The 8,132-nt window shown below is 44.8% G+C and overlaps 1 protein-coding gene across 1 annotated transcript in view; it reads left to right on the forward strand.

The window, feature by feature from the left end:
* The first annotated feature begins 4,980 nt into the window (after positions 1-4,980).
* Positions 4,981-8,132, forward strand: part of TTC12 (tetratricopeptide repeat domain 12) — a 226,308-nt gene continuing 223,156 nt past the window's right edge. Inside the window, exon 1 of the mRNA XM_040326012.1 lies at positions 4,981-5,063. The gene's annotated coding sequence lies outside the window, so the exon portion shown is untranslated. The remainder of the gene's footprint in view (positions 5,064-8,132) is intronic.

Raw genomic sequence — 8,132 nt, forward strand, 5'->3', positions numbered from 1 at the left:
TGTGTGGGGGAAAACGTTGTTTTATGTCTTGTAAAAACGACCAAAAAAAATTGAAGCATGCTTCAATTTTATGTGTCGTTTTTTACTTCACAGAAATTGACCGTGTGTAGCAAAAAACGTCATTTAAAAAGACGTTTTTACACCCGCGCATGCCCAGAAGCTAGTTATGAAGCGAGCTTCAATGGAAAAACGTGGTGGAATGTAACCTCGCTTTGCTAGAACATTGTGAGAAAAATGATGGTGTGTTGGCAACTTCGTCTTTGAAAATTGAAGTTTCAAAAAGGTCATTTTTTACTTCACAGAAAATGTCGTTTTTTTTCATCACATTAAGTGATGGTGTGTACGGGGCATACTGCCGCGTACACACGATCATTTTTCGGCATTAAAAAAACAACGTTTTTCAGCATCTAGAAAAAACTTCGTTTTTTCCAACTTCATCATTAAAACGACGTTGCCCACACGTTCGTTTTTACCAAAGGTATGTAGCAGTATAAATCTTGGCTATCATTTATGAAGAAAAATTACTAATTTGCTAAATTTTGTAACAGAAACAAAAGGAAATGTATTATTTTTTTATGACATTTTCGGTTTTATTTTTATTTATAGTGCAAAAAAAACAAAAAACTAGTGGTGATTAAATACCACCAAAAGAAAGCTCTATTTGTGTGAAAAAATATGAGAGCATCGAAAGCTGAAAATTGGTCTGGTTAGCAAAGGGGTTTAAGTGCCCAGTGGGCAAGTGGTTAAAAAGCATGTGTGCCACAATGCGTCACAGCACAATGCACAGTGTACAATGCGTTTAGGTAAAATGCAAACAGAACCCACAGTATTTTTTGCACATTGCAGCTTATTCGAAATGCAGTGTGAATGACCTCTTAAGCCCTGTACACACGATCGGTTTGTCTGATGAAAACAGACTGATGGACTGTTTTCATTGGTCAAACCGATCGTGTGTGAGCCCCATTGGTTTGTTTTCCATTAGTGAAAAAAAATAGAACATGTTTTAAAATTTTCCTATGGATAAAAAACGATAGAAAAAAAAAAAAAACGGTCGTCTGTGTGGAACTCCATCGGTCAAAAATCCATGCATGCTTAGAATCAAGTCGACGCATGCTCGGAAGTATTGAACTTAATTTTTCTCAGCACGTCTTATGCCCTGTACACACGATCGGTCCATCCGATGAAAACGGTCTGATGGACCGTTTTCATCGGTTAACCGATGAAGCTGACTGATGGTCAGTCGTGCCTACACACCATCAGTTAAAAAAACGATTGTGTCAGAACGCGATGACATAAAACACAACGACGTGCTGAAAAAAAAAAAGTTCAATGCTTCCAAGCATGCGTCGACTTGATTCTAAACATGCGTGGATTTTTAACCGATGGTCGTGCCTACTAACGATCAGTTTGTTTCTATCAGTTAGGAATCCATTGGTAAAATTTAAAACAAGTTGGCTTTTTTTTAACCAATGGATAAATCACCGATGGCGCCCACACACGATCGGTTTGGACAGATGAAAACGATCCATCAGACCGTTCTCATCGGTTTAACCGATCGTGTGTACGCGGCCTGAGTGTTTTACGTCACCGCGTTTTGGCACGGTCGGATTTTTGACTGATGGTGTGTAGGCAAGACTGATAAGTCAGCTTCATCGGATATCCGACGAAAAAATACATCGGATTATATTCCATTAGATATCCGATCGTGTGTATAAGGCAATTTTTCAGTCTCTCTGCCCTATCTTGGTTTGGGGGATCACATTTCTTCTCCCTGGGGGTACAGAGGGGGTAATCCACAAAGATCCGGCGTAACTTAATTTTTCCCATTTAAGTTACAGTGCCTTAAAATTTCTACCTAAGTGCCCGATCCACAAAGCACTTACCTAGAAATTTTTGGCTGTGTAATTTAAATTCCGCCGGCGCAAGGCGTTCCTCTTTTCATGGGGGCGATTCCCATTTAAATTAGGCGCGCTCCCGCGCCGGCCGTACTGCGCATGCTCGTGACGTCATTTTCCCGACGTGCATAGCGCGAAATTACGTTACGCCGAGCTTTGTGGATTGCGACGGGTCAATAAAGTTGCGTCGGGAAAAAAAAAGGTACGGCGCAAAAAAAAAATTCAAAACAAAAAAAAAATCGCTTCGTTGGACAGAAGGGTCTGCTTTTACATGGTGTAAACAGTTTACACTTTGTAAAAGCAGCCCTAATTTTGCGTTTGCAAACTAAAACTTACGGAGAAAAAACGAAGCTGAAAATCTTCGTGGATCTCCGTAAGTGCTAATTTGCATACCCGAGGCGGAATTTCGACACGAAATGCCCCCAGCGGCGGATGCGGTACTGCATCCTAAGATCCGGCAGTGTAAGTCCCTTACACATGTCGGATCTTCTGCCTAACTATGGAAAACTGATTCTGTGGATCAGTTCCATAGAAAGAAACAGGGATACGACGGCGTAACAGCAGTTACGCCGGCGTATCCCTTTTGAGGATCTGGCCCAGAGTGTTGATGTTGAAGTGCTCTTGAGTTTTTTTGGTGAGAGTATGATATGTCGCATTGTGCAGTAATTTTCCACATAATAGGAATTCATTCCCTGCTTATTACTCCCCCTGGTGCAGTGGCGGAATTTTCATGGTCGCAGCAGTCGCAGCCGCGACTGGGCCCTGTAGTTCTGCCAAGTTCGGGGGGCCCGCCACCCGCCCGCATGAGTGACACAGTCCGCGGGCATCTCCGCTGTTTGTCTCTGAGTTTGAACTCAGTGTGTGAAAAGATTGGCCGGCATGTGAGAAAGGTCCCGCCCTCCTCCTAGATCAGCTTGTGTGATAGACGTACATGAGCTGATCTAGGAGGTGGGCGGGACCTTTCTCACATGCCGGTGTAGCTTTTCACACTGAGCTCCAAGAGACAGCGGGAGATGTCCGCTGACTGTTTGTATTATCCAGGGTGCTCGTGCCGCGGCTGTGTCCCTCAGCGGAGCGGGAAGGAACCTTGCCGCCCCCTCCTCTGTTTACATCCACAGAGGAGGAGGAGCCCGCGCTCGAGGGACACACCGCTGTGTGTATCAGCTGCTCTGTTCTGAGGTCTGTGAGTTTGTACTACTACAGCGTCTGTACTACTGGGGTCTGCACTAGGGGAGGTTTGCATCAAGGGGGGGTCTGTAACTGAGGGGGTGTCTGTAACGAAGGGGGGGCTGTACTAAGGGGGTGTCTGTAACGAGGGGGTGTCTGTAATGAGGGGGTGTCTGTACTAAGGGGGAGTCTGTAACTGAGGGGGGTGTCTGTAACTGAGGGGGGTGTCTGTAACGAAGGGGGGGCTGTACTAAGGGGGTGTCTGTAACGAGGGGGTGTCTGTAATGAGGGGGTGTCTGTACTAAGGGGGAGTCTGTAACTGAGGGGGGTGTCTGTAACTGAGGGGGGTGTCTGTAACTGAGGGGGGGGGTGTCTGTATTGAGGGGGGTCTGTACTGCTGTGGTGTCTGTAACTGAGGGGGTGTCTGTAACTGAGGGGGGTGTCTGTAACTGAGGGGGGTCTGTAACTGATGGGGGGTGTCTGTATTGAGGGGGGCTGTACTGCTGTGGTGTGTGTAACTGAGGGGGTGTCTGTAACTGAGGGGGGTGTCTGTAACTGAGGGGGGTGTCTGTAACTGAGGGGGGTCTGTAACTGATGGGGGGTGTCTGTATTGAGGGGGGCTGTACTGCTGCGGGGGTCTGTAACTGAGGGGATGTCTGTAACTGAGGGGGGTATGTACTGCTGGGGTGTCTGTAACTGAGGGGGAGGGGGTCTATACTGCTGCGGGGGTCTGTAACTGAGGGGATGTCTGTAACTGAGGGGGGTATGTACTGCTGGGGGGTCTGTAACTGTAATTTGACGGTAAGTCAATCGATGCCAACCTCCACCACTGTGCCTCTTACTGATCCCATCCCCCCACCACTGATCTCATCCCTATCCCCCCCCATTACTTCTACAACAGAGGGGATGGGGGGGATGGGGATGAGATCAGTGGTGGGGGGATGGGATCAGTAAGAGGCACAGGTGGTGGTGGGAGAGGATGGCACCGCCGCTGGTACTTGATTGAGGGGTGGTGGCAGAAGTGGTACTTAAAAGGGGGGGGTGGCTGTGGTGGTACTTGAGGGTGGTGGTGCCATCCTCTCCCACCACCACCTGTGCCTCCTTACTGATCCCATCCCCCCCACCACTAATCTTATCCCTATCCCCCCCCCCATTACTTCTACAACAGAGGTGATTGGGGGGGGGGGTAGGGATGAGATCAGTGGTGGGGGGATGGGATCAGTAAGAGGCACAGGTGGTGGTGGGAGCGGATAGCACAACCACTGCCATCGCAGCCACCACCCCTCAAGTACCATTGCTGCCACCCCTCCTCAACACTAGCACTTCCACTGGTCCCATTCCTCCTCCCTACCAGCACTGTTACTGATCCCATTCCCCAGGTCAGATTTAATTGATCCTATGATTGCTTCATAGGATCAGCAACAAATGTATTGCTTCATTTATGTGAAATCCCTAGTGATATGGCCAGTCCCTCTGCTTTCCTATTAAAAACTCACCACACTAGGCAGGAGCGCACAGCATGGTCAGTACACTAGTTAGGCTGGTAAATCTGTGTGCTCTCCACCAATGATCAATAAATGTTTTACTTCATTTTTTTTTACACTGTACAACAAAGTATCAAAATCATGCTTTTTTTTGGGGGGGGGGCCCTCATGATTTCTTGCACCGGGGCCCTGAAGTTTCTAGTTACGCCTCTGCCCTGGTGCAATGATCTTCATAATATACTGTACATGTGTATAGATACAAAGGCTAACCACAATACAGCTCTGAGGCACATGTTCTCTCATGCTTTGCATTGATGTATTCAGAAGAAGGTGTGTCTGGAAAGGGAATGCAGTTACAATTGAGGGAGGGGTGTACTTTGTAATGCAGCACCACGCTTCTATATTGTTTACCTGTTGCTAAGCAACAGCAGTCTCCTAGGTCCTGGGCTTGCAGCATGCTTAGAGAAGTTTCTGCTCACATGTACACAGGAAACTAATACTGTTACTGCACGATCAGGTATATCTTTTATTTATTTATTACAGGTACTTATATATATATATTTATTACACTAAATTTTTACACTTTCCTAACAATGGTTATGTTGTAGTAATTTGCATTGATACCCTGAAAGTAGGAACTTTATAAGGTCTACTCCGGTTTGTGTATATACCACAATTCAGATATTAGGTTCAGTTGTTTAAATACTATGTAACACTATGTAAATATGCACAATATTCATAAGGACAAAGGCTTTTGTTGTATTTTTTTTTCTAACTATTGATGCACATTGTGTAACTTTTTTTTTCTTTTTTAAACACAGAGCAGAGCATTCACATCTGTACATTATATTGTTTATATGGATTTTTTAAACTGTATTTATGTGTTGGGATGCAAGTAAAAATAAATGTTGTACCACAGCACATATAAAGTATGTGCTAATGCATGTTAAAAAATGTAATGCATATTAAAGCATGCTCAGCAATTTACCTACAGAGGCAATTTATTTTTTTAAATACATGTTAAAATCAGCTTTTGTTGCTAGGAAATCCACAAACATTAAAGCGGAGGTTCACCCTAAAAACATGTATGTAACATATATTACATTCTGCATACTTCCAACATTTACAGTATGCTGTTTGTTTTTGTTTTTTTGCTGTACATACGGTATTATTGCTATTTTCCACCCGACTTCCGGGTGCTCACTCTTGCGGGAGTAGGCGTTCCTATGCAGAGGTGCAATGTCATGTGGGACTTCGCCCAGATGATTGACTTCCCCCCGGCGGATAAGGAGCGTCACGAGTTTACGAAAGTAGCCAAACTGCGAGTCGGCTCTATACGGCGCCTGCTTACTGACTAGGAGCCGTGTAGAGCTGACTGCGCAAGCGGCGTATAGAGCCGACTCGCAGTTCGACTACTTTTGGAAACTCGTGACGCGCCTTTTTCTCAAGACGTCAATCATCTGGGCGAAGTCCCACATGACACTGCGCCTCTGCATAGGAACGCCTACTCCCGCGGGAGTGAGCACCCGGAAGCCGGGTGGAAAATAGCAATAATACGGTATGTACAGCAAAAAAACAAAAACAAACAGCATACTGTAAATGTTGGAATTATGCAGAATGTAATATATGTTACATACATGTTTTTAGGGTAAACCTATGCTTTAAGTATTTTTTAAAAGCGGGGGCTCTGGAGAACAAAATTATGGTAGTTGCATTTTTTATTGTCAAGCGACATTTACGCAGCCATTTATAAAACTCGAATTTATTAGGAAATAATAAACAGAGATGACAATATACAGTGGAACCTCGGATTGCGAGTAATGCGGTTAAGGAGCGTTTCACAATACGAGCACTGTATTTTTAAAAATCGTTACTCGTTTTTCGAGTGTTTTCTCGCAAAACGAGCACGATTCAGGCTAAAGTACCGCGTTTGGCCTGAGGTGTGTGGGGGGGGGGGGAGCTGAGCAGAGCTGAACGGCGCAGATTGTCGCCTTTCAGAAATATACAGAAAGCCCCCCGAAGACAGCTTGGCTGACCTCGGCAAATCTCGGTAACGGAGTCTTTCCGAGGTTTGCCAAGGTCAGCCGAGGAGTCCTCGGTCCTTTCCGAGGCTCTCCGGCGCCCCCCACCTCTGGCCGCATGCGGTATTGCATGCCATTGAAGTCAATGTGGAACAAATTATTTTAGTTTCCATTGACTTCAATGGGGAAACTCGCTTTGATATGCAAGCACTTTGGATTACGAGCATTCTCCTGGAACGGAGACCTGCTCCCACTGTGATTGGACACAGGGGAGCCAATCAGCCAAACCACCCATGATCGTTCGGGGGAATGACAGAAGAGCAGTCTGCCTATGTCACGGAGGAAGAGAGAGATCCGTGATTCCTACTAATAAGGAACACCGATCTCTCTCTTTTTGTCTAGTGTCAGCATCCCCCACACAGTTAGAAAGCACACCCAGGGAACACATTTAACTCTTTGATTAACTCCTTTTCTGCTAGTGTCATTTATACAGTGTCAGTGATTTTTTATTTTTTTTTTAGCACTGATCACTGTATTGGTGTCACTGGTCCTAAAAAGTGTCTTAGTGTCTAATTTGTCCGCTGCAATGCCGCAATCCCGCAAAAAATTTGCTGATCGCCGCCATTACTAGTAAAAAAAATAAAAAAGTCCCTAAATCTATCCCATAGTTTGTAGACGCAATAACTTTTGCATCTATGCTTATTGGATTTTTTTTACCAAAAATATGTAGCAGAATACAAATTAGCCTAAATTGATAAAGTTTTTTTTTATCGGATATGTTTTATAGCAGAAAGTAAAACATTTTTTTTTCAAAATATTTTTTTTGTTTATAGCGCAAAAAAAATGCAGAGGTGATCAAATTACACACACAGCTCCCGGTTCTCATTCTGTAACAAGCGATCGCGGGTGCCCGGCGGTGATCGCGCCAGACAGGCACGCACGTCGGCATCAGGGGCGAGCCTAGTGTCTGAAATGCAAAATCACATAATATTACTTGATTTTGCGCAGCCGAGCCGACCTGCCACTGTAAAACTACGGTGGGCGGTCGGCAAGCAGTTAAGACCCCATTCACACCTTTGCGATCCCAGGGACACACATTTATATGCTCTTTCCAGGAAACACGTGAAGAATATACCAAAATGCGCACCCCGCTTGTGGTGCCACTAATTCTTAATAGCACCTTAATAGTTATACTTATTGGCACCTCAAATGCGTTTAGCAGGCATATAAAAAAATTGCAGTGTAAAAACAGGTGAGGCTCACTACCCAAAAGAGGTATTCAGATTCAGAATACTTTAAAGTGGATGTAAACCCGAAATGTTGTATTTATTTTTTTGATGTCACAATGTACAGTATAAGATTTCCTATCATCTGTGCCCAGTCTTGCCACAGAGTTAATCCAGCTTACAGAGAAAAACCTTAGTCCGTTCTGCCCCCTTACTGTGAGTGACAGGTTATTTACATATCTCATGCACTAGCCTGGAGACAGGCATTCTTTTTTAATTCCCACCCCCACTCGTTTTCTGAAGTCATGTGGGTACTTTTTTGGATTTTGACTGGATGTT

This window comes from Rana temporaria, chromosome 10 (assembly GCF_905171775.1).
Source record: "Rana temporaria chromosome 10, aRanTem1.1, whole genome shotgun sequence".
In the NCBI taxonomy this organism is placed as follows: Eukaryota; Metazoa; Chordata; class Amphibia; order Anura; family Ranidae; genus Rana; species Rana temporaria.